This window comes from Podarcis raffonei, chromosome 3 (assembly GCF_027172205.1).
Source record: "Podarcis raffonei isolate rPodRaf1 chromosome 3, rPodRaf1.pri, whole genome shotgun sequence".
Taxonomy (NCBI): Eukaryota; Metazoa; Chordata; class Lepidosauria; order Squamata; family Lacertidae; genus Podarcis; species Podarcis raffonei.
The window spans coordinates 46961471-46975593 of record NC_070604.1 but is presented as its reverse complement, the minus strand read 5'-3'; the positions used below and the strand labels follow the sequence as shown (position 1 = coordinate 46975593).

General features: G+C 39.0%; 1 protein-coding gene across 5 annotated transcripts in view; it reads left to right on the top strand.

Annotated features, from left to right (window-relative positions):
- Positions 1-14123, top strand: part of EPHA7 (EPH receptor A7) — a 182651-nt gene that overhangs the window by 17672 nt on the left and 150856 nt on the right. The gene's annotated exons all lie outside the window — the stretch shown is intronic.

The following is a 14123-nucleotide window of genomic DNA, read 5'->3' as shown; positions in this document are numbered from 1 at the left end:
AGCTGTATAAACACGTGTAATTTGATTTCATTCAAGAAACCAAATGGTCAAAATAGATGCTGTTCACAGCATTTACTAGTAATGCAGGAGTTACATCAGTGCATATTTTATAGGAAGAAATTAACTGGTATTGATCTTCCCTTGTTTGAGCTAGTGCAATTCTGATAGCTTTGTAGGGCCCCGTATTGCCAAACTTCTGCATATGAGGTTCTGATGTAGTGTGAAATCACATATCTCTGAAAGCACTACATAGCTATATGTGGTGAATGAGCAATGGGCCTTGTCATTACAGATTAATTTGGTTGTGGCAGTGAGTAGCCTGGTTCACACAGTGCAAACCCTGTGCCTGTGGGTTTACTTAACAAATGCGAGCAGAGGCCCTGGAATGTGGAGTATTTGTGCTAAGCGCGCTTCATAGGACAGGTAGTGCTGGTCCTTTGGCCAAGCAAAACATCAATGCCAGTTGCCAGTCGTGAGGCCAAGTAATACTTCCAGCCCCCTGAAAGTTACTACTCCGGTGTCTCCGCCTTCTGTCTTTTAGATTGCAAGTTCCTAGGGCCAGATACTTGATTTTCTTCCCTGTAAGTTCCATATGTCTTGCTTTAAAATAGTTCTATATATCTTGCTTAGAAATAGTAGTAATTCTTAAGCAGCTTACCAGAAAGTAAGTTTGATTCCAAAGGCCCAGGTTTCAAAAATATACGAGGAGGAATGTAGGCTTCCACAGCCTTTTAGTTTCAACCATACTACTGGCCTTTGTTAAAAAAATTACTACATTGTGAATCAAAACTTTGAAGTCAGAATACGCAAATGCAATCTGATGAAATCTCTGGAGTGCAAGAGTAGCCACAACTGTGGATTTAATTCACTGTGGCTGGCAGATGGCTGGCTACGAGTTTAAGGCTGCAACCATAAGTACATTAATAGTGACGAAACTTGTATAGGATGTCACTGCATATAAGTCTTGCAGTGATATGACTGGATGGGCAAGTTATCTAGGTTGCCTAAATCACACGTCTCCTCTTAGGTATTATAGCTGTATAGGATATTTGAACCATTAATGACGGTTGGAAACCATAAACCTTGCCCTAGTAGATAGCAGGTACAATGTATACACAAGCAGTTGTGGCATGGTACCATTTTCTTGTTTTCAGCTGCAGTGCTCACATACGCTTAAGAAAGCACAATAGCAGTCATTAAAATTCAGTAGATACCAGTCTTACTGCTTGTTACCAGTCCAAAAAATGGAGTCTAGGAAAACAGTGAGGTTGATTGATGGTGATATTCTGAGAAAATGTACACAAACAAGCTGCTTAGGTAACTTGAGCACATGAAACCAATGTAGCATAAGCTCAAAGATCCTCTCAGCAAGATCTGATTCTTAATCTAATAAAGTTGCAGCCCATTAAACCTCATTTATGGTCTCTACATCTTCTTTCTGACTCCTGGGGCAAAATGCAGAAGCCATTTGATAATTTTTATTCAGCGACCATCCAGAGCAAATGAAGTAGCTACTGCAAAGGCCAAGTAATTTAATATGTCAGAATATCCTTAAAAAACATTACCACCATGTTTAGAAATCACAGGGCTCTTGTGCACGTTTAAGAGTACACCTCCTTAAAAAAGAAATAACTGAACATAAAGCAAATTCAGCATTCCATAGTGCCAGCTAATAATTAACTGGCTGATGGGATTTATAGCCATAGTCCACCTGCTAGCTTGATGTCTGGAGGCTTGATATGTCCAAAAGCCTTAAGTGAGATATCAAATATCAACCCAGTCTCTTCTGTTATGGATCAAGTATTCCATTGTCAAACCCTTAATCCTTGCACTCAAGTCTGTATATTTGCTTTTATTCATTTTGGATTTTTGTGTGTGCAGAAAAGGGGCTTGTATCTTCTTTTTCACTTATCACCCCTACTTGGAACAGCTACACTACAGAGAACCCAGTCTTGAATCTCCAGCACAGCCAGTTCCGGCAGAGCTTGGATGTCATTGCTGATTAGCACTGTCTTCAAGCTCCACGTTCCCCAAGAAATTAAGCATTGTCCCCATGTTACCTCAAGAGATGTCTAGGCATATTACCTATTTGGCAGCACATGATCAGCCAGTTTTATAAGAGATTATAAAATAAATGCTTACATTGGATTACGGCCTAAATAACAGATTTAGGGGACAAACTCATTCAAAGCTATCAAATACAATTTGTACAGTGTGACTCTGTACAGACACACTGTCACAAATTGGAAGTTATTTTCCCTTACGTGGTTTCTGGATGGTCCAAATAAAAAGTACCTTTAGGCATAAACAGCTTGCTTTGCCTTAAGATCAAAATCAACCCAAGACAAATTTCATGCTCACCATTTGTTGTTTTGTTTCCTTCTGGACTAAGCCATGTATAAAGGAGCCCCCCAAATGGACTTCAGATGGGAAGCCCAGGGCAGGCAGGCGTGATGCACTTTTCTACCACTTCAAAATTTCCTGTTTGTGGGAGGGGGGAGGAGCTCACATCCTTTTTGAAACACAGAACTCTAGTTCCATTAAAAGGCATATAGGGCCAAGGGGATGGAGAAGGGTTTTTCTGCTCGCACTTTAGGGACATCAAGGTATATAGGGTGGGAAGAAAGTGCACTGCAATTTCATATTCTGAACCCCACCCCATCTGTGTACGTACGGGGTTGCTTTGTACCTCCTCGTTCAGTCATTCTATCTTTTATTGCTGATGATTTGAAGAGGCAGCTTCTGGCTAGGAGTTCAGACGGAGGAAAGAGTCAGAAGAGTGTTACTGAGTGCAGTGAGTAACTACTGGGTAAGAGTTAGAAGGAATCTGATTCTTAGCCAGTCTCAGCTTTGCACAGCAACTGGCAGCTTGAAATGTATTGTGAGTGCAAAAGGTAAGATTGCTGCAGTAACGAAGGCACAACCAGGGACACGTCTCTCTGGGTGAGGAGAAAAGGAAGGCAAGGGCAGAGAGGGAGGGAGAAAACTTGAAGTGAAACTTAGCTAGCATTTAATAACTTGTTGCCTACAGAGATGCAAACAAGTTTTAGAAACCAAAACCGAAATCGTCAGGCATACAAAAGAACAGGAAAGAACCAGGCAGCCTTAGTTACCCTAATAGAGACAGCTGCTTCTGTCTTTGGAGCACCCCTACCTGGCCTGCTTAGACCTATTTAATTGGAAAGAAAGCTATGTAGTGTGTTTGGAAATGCTCAGAAGAGGAAGAAAGTATGGAATTCTGATTACCAGGCTTAAATGTATGGTTGTCATGGTAACTGGATGGCACATTTGAGTTTATCTTCACAAGTTGTCTGATACATAAAAAGAATCATTTGTAATTAGATTGCTAATGAATTTTCTTGTCCTTTTCTACCAGGAAATTACTTGTGTTTGGGGCAACTTCTGCACATGGTTTATATTGCTGGATCAGGAACTGCATATACACAGCTAGCAGCAGACACTGATCTGCACTGTAAAACACATTTGAATATTAGGAGTTTAGCATAGCCCACATTCACAGTACATGCATGTCTCCGAACACAGTCTTGTTTCATTTTTGTGGACATAATCTGATGCAGTGTTTTATGTTACACCTCCCCTTCTAAGTGTTTCCAAAGCCCTTCATAGATGTTATCTTGCCTATCCTTACAACAACCCTAGAAGTTCAGTACACTAGTACCTCGGGTTACATACGCTTCAGGTTACAGACGCTTCGGGTTACAGACTCCGCTAACCCAGAAATAGTACCTCGGGTTAAGAACTTTGCTTCAGGATGAGAACAGAAATCGTGCTCTGGTGGTGCGGCGGCAGCAGGAGGGCCCCATTAGCTAAAGTGGTGCTTCAGGTTAAGAACAGTTTCAGGTTAAGAACGGACCTCCGCAACGAATTAAGTAATTAACCCGAGGTACCACTGTACTATTATCATAATGTTAAGAAGGGAAGTGAATTGATGAGATTTCTAAGGCTAGTGAGTTCATGAATATAGTGAAATTTGAGAAGGGGACTATGAGCTCAGAGCTTATTGTCATGACCACTTTACTACACCCACTCTCAAATTTGGAAACATAAGAACAAATTTAGTGGACAGAGCTAAGCACATGCTACATAAATCAGTGCGTCTTAAAAGCAATTAACTTCATTATATTGATTAATAAATATATTAATTCAATAGATTTTATTATTCAAATAACACTATCGGTGTAGATAATTTTTATAGAGGAGCTGTGCAAGGAGTTAGGATACAGCAGACATCCACACCTTTCAGAGGCATGGTGGAGGCAGAGTTGGGCCACCCAAGAGAAGTCTAGCATCTCTACTGAGCCAGCCTAAAAATGTAGATTTTATTGCTCCTCCCACCTTTTGTTCTTGCTGGCATGAATGGCAGGGCTCATCTGATCTGTTTCACCCCACTAAGAGCCCAGAGTTAGTATTACTCTGTAACAAAGAGAAGGAAAGGAGAGTACGGAATCAATGAAGGTGACCAGTTTACATTATCCCACTTCTGGTTCTTATCTCCAGCAAAAATGGTGCCTGAATGTGTATAACTTCATTTGTATGCATAACATGCAGTCATACATGTTTAGGCACCATTTTGATTCGAGAAAAGAATTAAAAGGGGTGCAAGCTGGCCACCTTGATTTTGAAGAAAAAGAAGCTGCAGGGTATCACTCCAGAATATGGTCATAATAAAGATTTCCCCTGCCATTACCAAAACCTACATCCCCACTTCCTTTCTCCTTCACAGGTGCTATTTACAGAAAACTATAGCTTCAGTGGCAAGTAGCAACTAGGGTGGGCAATTTTCATCAGGAAACCAGCCTGGGCCCCCAAGCTACATCAGGAGAACCCATAGCTGCTTTTTCTAAAAATAAATGTGACCAGTTTAATCATATTTATTGATAAAAACACATGAATTACCTAAATTGAAGGATTTATGTTGCTGAACTTTATGCAGCTTTGTATCCTTTGTTGTTAGTTTCAAGTCCAATGATTTTCTGTCGCATGTATTTAATAGTATGGGTGCGTGGTGTGTTAGAATTATAAGCAATTGCACACTAATGAAGTTTGGTTTGAGTTGGTCTGGTGTGTTGTTAAGGGATAAATATTGAATTTCAACAGACATTCAAACATTCAGCAGATAACTTTAAAAAAAAGAAAACTTCTAATGCACAGTATACATGAAAAATGCACAGTCTCCACTTTCACATCAGATCTTCACAATTCTGTAGTTTAAGATATTTATTTGTATTTAATTTTAGGAAAGAACTACCATTCATTTTTCATTAACGTTGAGGAGATAACGTACTGTTAGCTGCCAGTCAAAAATGGAGTATAGGAGAATACTGACATTGATTGATGGACATGTTCTGACACTACACACATACAGTCTATTTAGGTCATTTGAGCATGAGGCCAGTGCAGCATAGCTCCAAAGATTAGAAAATAATCCTTTGCTTGAGTTATTCCAGGATATGTGAAAATTCACTTGACACCAAAGTTTTCTAAACCATTTCCTCCCATTAAGAACTGTGTCTGCTTTGATATGGCAAATACCATCAAGGTGGTTCTTCCACAAACTAAGACAAACACCAGATTTTCTGTATAAATTCTATTAGTGGCATATCACTTTGCAGTGGGCATTTTCAGTTTCTATCATGTTCCTTTTTAGCAGAAAATACATTGAAAATCAGATACTAAGGGTGAAAATAAGATGCTAAGGCTGTGCACAGCATATATTCAAGTGTGAGCTTCAATGTAATTAATTTATTTATTTTAAACAGAGTTTCCACTGCTGCCTTTGAAAAGGAAGAAGTTTATAGGCACCCTGCTGTCATCATGGAACTTTCCTTTCCTTGTATCACTGTGGGTGGCTTTGGGCATGTTAACCTGTCAATTAAGGATCCCTCAGGAGCAATTTATGGTGCCTTGAAAGAAGTTGCACCTCTTGAGACTGCTGCACTCTGGGGCTGATCATTATATGAACATAGGCAGAAATCATCTAGTGACAGCCTACAGCTGGTCATTCAATTGCATGCTCATTGAGGAGCAACTGCTTCCATATATCAGAGGCATGGTCAACAGAACCCCTCCTGGGCTGCTCTGGGATTGAAATTCCTCAATGCCATAGGTTTAGGGATTTAGGGACATCGCTTTGCCATAGTAGACCAAGAACTGTTTTATGAACATGCTGGAGATTTAGAGGCTATAATTTACTCTACATTTTCCTGTGTGGATATTTAATCTTCAGTGAATCTACATGGCTCAGATTACTTTCTCCTTCCCCAGTAGGGTCAGTTCTTCATGCATTCTACAGTGAAATCAGAACAGTGTTCTGGGGTAATTTCAAATGCTTTATTTGGTTTTATTGATTATACTTCCGGGCAGATTGTCAGTGGTCTTTGTGCTTTGAAATGTGCCAGAATTCCCCCATCCTTCTGCCTTCAGCTATTAGTGCAACATAGTACTGAGCAACCTAAGCCAGTAACTTCTTCTTTTCCCCTCCCACCGGAATTTCCTTGGAATCTATTGGTAGGCTTTGATCTGCCATTTGGAAACTATTTTGCTAACGTCTCAGGAGGGTGTGTGATAGTAACCCCATGATGTCACCTTTTTCCTGTTTGATCCTAGGAAGTAAAAGCCAGCCTTAACTTCCAGGAGTTAGGCTTTGGTTTACTCATATTATTTTATTTTTTGTATACAGTGGTACCTTGGGTTACATACATTTCAGGTTACATATGCTTCAGGTTACAGACTCTGCTAACCCAGAAATAGTACCCTGGGTTAAGAACTTTGCTTCAGGATGAGAACAGAAATCATGCTCCGGTGGCGCGGCAGCAGCAGGAGGCCCCATTAGCTAAAGTGGACCTTCAGAAAGAATTAAGTTCTTATTCTTAACCCGAGGTAAAAGGTAAAGGGACCCCTGACCATTAGGTCCAGTCGTGACCGACTCTGGGGTTGCGGCGCTCATCTCGCTTTATTGGCCGAGGGAGCCAGCGTACAGCTTCTGGGTCATTTGGCCAGCATGACTAAGCCGCTTCTGGCGAAACCAGAGCAGTGCATGGAAACACCGTTTACCTTCCCGCCAAAGCATTACCTGTTTATCTACTTGCACTTTGACGTGCTTTCGAACTGCTAGGTGGGCAGGAGCAGGGACCGAGCAACAGGAGCTCACCCCGTCATGGGGATTCAAACTGCTGATCTTCTGATCGGCAAGCCCTAGGCTCTGTGGTTTAACCCACAGCGCCACCCGCGACCTGAGGTACCACTATACAAAATGTTTTGATTTTGAATGCTTTCCTCAGTTTCAAAAATAGTTTGGCATGCAACATGGGAAGTTGTTAAGATAACAACTTCTAAAGCCTCATTGGAATCATGGAACAAGTTTCATTTTTCTTTGGATCCTGGTGTTGGGCATCATCCCTGCATTGGCATTCATGTGAGCAGTTTGTGCGAGCTGAAAGCTCATGAGTGTCATCACCATAATATAGAGTGTTATAGAAAATGTAGGTCTTGTAAGATATTTATTAAAGAAAGATATGAGAAGCTGCTTTATCCTAGGTTCAGCTCATCTCTGTAGTTTTTAACTGCCCACCTGAGCTCCTTCGGGTCTGAGGGATAAAGTGCTTCCTAGCTCTGCTTCAATAGATCTTTTGTGCAGCAATGTCTGGATTGAATTGGGGGTTGTTACACATGCAAGGCATGTATTCAAACACTGAGTTACCACCTTTCCTTTTCATTACCTTTGAGAAAGTAATGCTTATGAATTGCCTACCTCACCAGGTCTGTTTGAATTATTCATGCAAATGATAATCCCCTGGTTTAGTAAGGAGTTGGCACCTTTATGCTAATTATATGTCAGTTGATAAAAGTGTGAGGACCTGATCTTGCAACTTTTTATCAAACAAAAATGTCAAGAAGCTGGGGGAGCGCTGCATTAGACATTTTTAAAAAGTGACCTTTATGGTTTTAAAATGTAACTATAGGTTTGTATTCTGCGTTTTGTTCTCTGAAATTGTTTTATAAAGCCAGAGTACCAGGGATCATTGCATGCACTCTTAGGCACTTTGTGCAGCTCAAATAACAAAGTATGTGGGGTGGTTTTTTTGGGGGGGGGTCTTTCCTCCCTCCATAAATCAAAGCACTATGTAAGTAGCAACACCTCCAAATCAGATCAGGCCCCCTCACAAGGCCTTGTGTCACTCTGCTGTTTCTGTACAGAATAGCTATGTTTTCCTATATAGTTCTGTTTCTCCAGGTCCAGGGGATTTGCAAGAAGCTGTCCAAAATATTGCCTGTAGAGCACTGAAGGGCTTTTAAAATTTTAAGGCACAGCAGCAGATGATTTAAGAAAAGAAAAGTTTGAAACTTAGGTGGGTTTAAAACAAAAAACCCTAAGTTCTGCTTTGACATAAATAGCTCACAGGTCTTCAGAACTCTGCAGGCAGTATTCTAAGCACCCTCACATTGTAAGTCGCTTTGGTTTACCTTGGGCAGGATAAAGTGACTAACAAATCTAATAAATAATACCAGTAATAAAGTGTTTTAGAGGCCTGTAAGGCTTAGTACTCAAAAGGCTGGTGTGGAGTTTCATTTTTTAAAAAATAAATAAAATAAAACGAAGTAAAATGTACAAGCAAGAATGCACACCACTCAGTCACTTGCAAATTATTTTAAGGTTAAAAAGGGTAAACAAAATCCCGCACTATTTCCCTTGAAAATATGACACTACTACAGATTATGGAAATGTGTTAACCCCTGTTACTTCAACCACAAAAAGTCCCTTATCATACTTTTCTGCAAATTTGCAAGCTTAATCTGTTTTGCAGTTGGGGCCCCAATGTCTGCAAATTTTATCCACTTTGACCAAAAGGAGGAGAGGTTATATGTATTCTTAAGTATTCAACTCAGATCCTGAAACATAAAGCAGAGAGAGTGCAGAGCTACTCGGAAACAAATTGAACTTCAAAAATTCAAAGATGCAAAGTGAACTTTGGGACCCATGAACACCTCTGATAAATACTGAAATTGAGATGCCTTGCTGTGTCTAAACTGCATATAGTTTATTCATCTAAATCAAAGCTAAGAATTTGGTTTTGTGAAAGCTTTTCAGAATAAATAACTCAGTGGTGAGGATTGCATATATACTATTAACCATTAGCACAGTATTAATTAATAATTAATGAAAACTTGCAAAAGATTGTGCAGTTCAGGAGGGAAGGAGCGAGAAAAATTACCCATCCACTATGTCTGTGTGACCAACTCCAGTAACTTCTATCTCTTTGGTTCTGGGAATATAGAGTAATCATGGGGTTCAATCCTTTACATATGTTAGCATTAACTACGTGGCCCAGAATCACTGTTCTATGGGTCTTTGGACCGCAATAAAGATTTTTTTTTTTTAACTAGATGGCCCACAATCACTGTAGCATATCTTAGAATAATAAAATATCTTTGTGTTACATTAAATTTAACACTGTCTCTATACTATATATGGCAAGAACGATCAAAATATATCAGTTAGCCTAATAATTTATCTGTGTTACCTGTGACTAGGGGCCACATGTGATTTGTGTTCCATCAGTTCCAAATCATTTCGTTCTGTTTTGCTATGCCTCCTTTTTTGAATGCTCATTATGATTGTTTCTATGTCAACAGAATTCTCACCGATTTCAGTTGCTTTTTTTAAGAGTTTTGTATGGAGGTTGTGCAGTCCCTAACCTAGCTTTATATTATGGCCAATTTTGGGAAAGCTCTGCCAATTTCATGCGATAGCCTCAAATGCTCAAGCAGAGAAAATGTCCCAGATTCTGCACTGAAAATGTTTTTGTTTGTTTTTTTGTGCCGGATTGGGGAGGGTAATTTTTTTTAAATAAATAAATAAATTTGGGAATATAGCAAACATTGTTTCTAACCTAGGCTTGTACATAAGAAAAACAAATTCCAAAACTATATGAATAGTTTTGGGCTCACTGATTCAGCGATATACCTGAAGGCTTTAATTTCATTTTACCATGTTTATCATAATTAGGTATTCTCAGCACACAGATGTTTGAATCCAGCTTTAGATTTCTAATTTATCATGGATATGATTGAGTTCCTCCACTGAATTAAGTTATGTGTCAAAGCCGTGTTTTAGTATTTCACGTGAGTGTTTCTTTGCCTGAACACCAGGGAAATAACATTGTTCTTCAATATACAGTGGTACCTCGGGTTAAGAACTTAATTCATTCTGGAGGTCCGTTCTTAACCTGAAATTGTTCTTAACCTGAGGTACCACTTTAGCTAATGGGGCCTCCCGCTGCTGCCGCGTGATTTCTGTTCTCATCCTGAAGCAAAGTTCTTAACCTGAGGTACTATTTCTGGGTTAGTGGAGTCTGTAACCTGAAGTGTCTGTAACCTGAAGCATCTGTAACTCGAGGTACCACTGTACAGTATAAGACTAAACCCTGATTTATCTCTTTGCAGTCTCCTGGCTCTCCAAGCACTGTTGTTCCAGGGTGCATAGTAGTATTAATATTAATAATTATCTTGTCACTGCTTCTGGTTTGTTTTGTTTAATGTCTTAGCAAAAAAATGTCTATTTAGGCACACACACACTTCATCTGATGAGTTATAAAATGGTTAAACTCTGCAGTCAAGCCACATATCAGTTTCCTCAAAATGCCATTAGGAAACTGAGATAAATGGTGCAGCATTTTCTGTGTTGACATGATGTTTGCCTGTCCGATTGCATCCTTCCCAACAGACAGCAGTGAAGCAATTACAAAATAAAAAGACATCTGTGCCAAGGTTTGGCTAGCCAAAGAGGGCAAACTCTTGTGTTTAAGAGGTATAGAATCCAATCGATGAAAATGTCTGGACCTGTTAGTACCAATAAAGCTGAAGGCCACTGGGAAGCTCAGAGAGGGTCTTTTGTTGTGGAGATAGAAAAGAGGCCCAAACGGTGACACTTAGGGAGGAATGAGGTCAGCCAGTACGATCATCCATCTTCCTCAGTGGCAGCTTTCTGTCAGCTTCTAACCCTGCTCAGCAGAGGATCTAAACCTCTATTGTTGACACCAGCCAATTCTCAGCCAAGTGTAAATGAAGTTAATATTCACTGACCTTATGCATAGCCAATGAAGGCCCTCAGTGTCATCTTGGAAATAATGTTATCTGACACTTCAAAAGCAAATGCTGGCAGGTTGTTTGTGTATTTTTTCCTTGGGTAGGTTTTTTGTGTGTGTGCTGCACAAGTAAGCAGAGCTCCATTGTTCAGCTATCACACTATCCCCCCTCCCTTTCTTTATATTATCTGCCCAGAGGATATTTTTACTTTAAATCATCCTAAGTATGTCTTGGTTTTTCATATAACAAAGCCTTAATGATAAGTGTGCATTGACTGTCGTTTAGAGATACAGCTCTCAGTAAAGTACATTTCAGCAGTTATAAGCATTAAACATGTTAAATGAATACAATAAGTAGGTATGCAAGACTTATATACGGCTCAATCAGAAACAAATACCTCTTAGTGGTTTATGTAAAATGATATAAAATATTCATAAGAAAATACCAATAAAGTAACAGACATTTAAAACAAGTAGACATGATAGAAATATCAAAATTTATTAACAGTTTAAAAATGAAAATACATTTGAAAAAAATCTATATACACATAAAAACAAAACAAACACAGCTTGGGTAACATGAGCAAGGCAAGATATACCAGTGAAATAGTTTTCCCTTCCAACAAAACCCCATTGAAAGGTAATGGCAAGGGTGATTTTACATTTAGTAATACATTTCTTTTGCTGTTACCTTAAAAACATGTATCCAATGAAAACTGATAAGAAATTCTCAAGTGGAAATAGCAAGAATTACCAAAAGTCCAGACATCTGGGGAAACCTTGGAATAAATAAAAACTAGATGTAAGAAGTGATATTATTAGTAGACTCAATGTTCTGGTTTGTATATCGCAGAAAGCCAATCTTGCAGCTTCCCATATTAGAGATTGTATGTGGTTTGTTCCTCCTCAGTTGTTCTGCTGCTGCTTCCCACTGAGTGAAATCATAATTTGGCCTTGTGTGTCATTTGAACCCAGGCTTAAGATTTAACTTTCTCCATGTGAACCACAAGATGTAAGTAAGGTTGAGCTATGGTTTATAGTGGTTGGTTTGTCCCACAAAAAGCATGTAGGAAGTGATCCAAGTGATTGATAATTTTGGCATGGAGTGAAAAGTAATTGTTTGATCTGGGAGCTCCAAAACTAGTGAGAAGGTTGATAAGTGATGATTTGACATGCTTGATAATATGCTGAGAATAACCAGAACAGATCTGCATCTAATTCACATCATTCATATTAGATGTGGCTGTAAACAGTCCATAGAAATTTTGGAAAGTCTGTATTGATTTTTCTTCACTTCATCAAACTTGTTTATTTATACTTATTAAAGACATGAACATGTTTTCTGGAACTGCAAATTTATTCAGACAGTAAATGATCACCTGCTTTTCCCATTAAATTAATTTAAGTCAGATGTGATAGACTGGCCCTGATCATGTTCCTGTGCCAAAGGATATGAAATAAACAAGAATTTAAAAGGAAAGAAAAAAAGATTCATAGCTGTGTTTTATTTGTCTTAGTTTGCCATCTGTGGATGATCAAAAAAGTCCATTCAATAATTGCCGAATTCATTTGATAACTAGATGGGATTATAATTGTACAACACTAATATTATTATATAGCACTAATCCTATACATAGTATTAAAAGCACTATGAATATTTTACAAACTGTAAAATAGCAAACACAGCAGCCAGTTCGAATCATGGTGCTTGAGAAAGGGATCTTAAATTTACCTTTTTACACCACAATATTCCAGTGAAATAATTCTGCATATTATCTTCAGAAACAAAGTAATACTTCCCATTAAGACATTGGTACATGCATGTTGTGTGTAGCCATGCCTCTGTCGGGTGTTAAATTACCCCCGGAAAATGCAGGAATAATTTCCATGAAAACATAAACAAGCTGCAAAAGTATTTCTGGAGAAACTTATTCTTCCCCACCCCCAGACAGTTGAGTAGAAAGCCTTCAAAAACATAGCATCTTCCATAGTCTGTTATTAACAATCTTAGATCACCTCAAAGACTAACAAATTTACTGTTATAGCATAAACTATCACAGACTATACAAAGGATAATGTGTTATATAACAATTGTGGTTCAGTCCTCACAGAGTAGTCAAATTAGTATACACTATAATCCCACCTACAGGAAATGTATTTGGGATTTGGATACCAGTCTGAAATCTGACAGGGCAGGGCCCATGTTATTTCTGTTTGTGTCGTTCTGCATATTGTTGATGCTAAATGGAATGCTTCTGCTACCATAAACCTCCCCATACCCTAAGAGCAACATCCAAGGCTCTTTTCTGGATGTCACCTCTGAGAGCGGTTTGGTTCTGCTCTCCTCTTATGGAATGCTTTTCCCAGCAAGGTCCAGCTGGAGTGAATGATACTATCCCTTAGGTGCCAGGATAACAGTTTCTTCAGCGCTCAGGCATTTGCTGGCACACAGCAGGCTGCTTATTATTAATTGATTTCTGTCAGTCTTTGGTTATTGACTGTATATTGTAGGGCACTGCAGTGGAATACAAAAGCCCAGAGTATTATTTTTTAATCTGAAGAGTGATTTCTTTTTCTGTGTGAAAAGGAGAGAAAGTTCTTGAATTCATTCACAGGACATTCCTTTCGTTTCCTGCTTTCAATATTGAATAGGAATTTTGCCTTTTAGGTTCCGTAGGCCAGGAACTAAACAAGTGATCCTCAAATAATCTAAATGAGAAGTGTTTGGTTAAAAGTACACTTCTGTTTGTTTTCCCTGTAAAGAAAAGAAGTAAAGAAAAGTCAGAAGACAGGTTCTTTGTACTAAATGTCAGCAGAAGATTCATTACGCCAGTAGTGACATCTCTGGCTGTGAATTGTGGGTTTCTGAGAAGGTGGCTGCTTTTTCTTTGTAGCTGTCCGAGGGAAAAATAATCCTTGCATTACCAACAGCTGTTTTTATGTTGTCACTCTGTCCAGCTTTAACACAGTAATTCTGTCCCGCTCTTCCTGCTGAGAATGTCAGAGTGAGTAAATAAA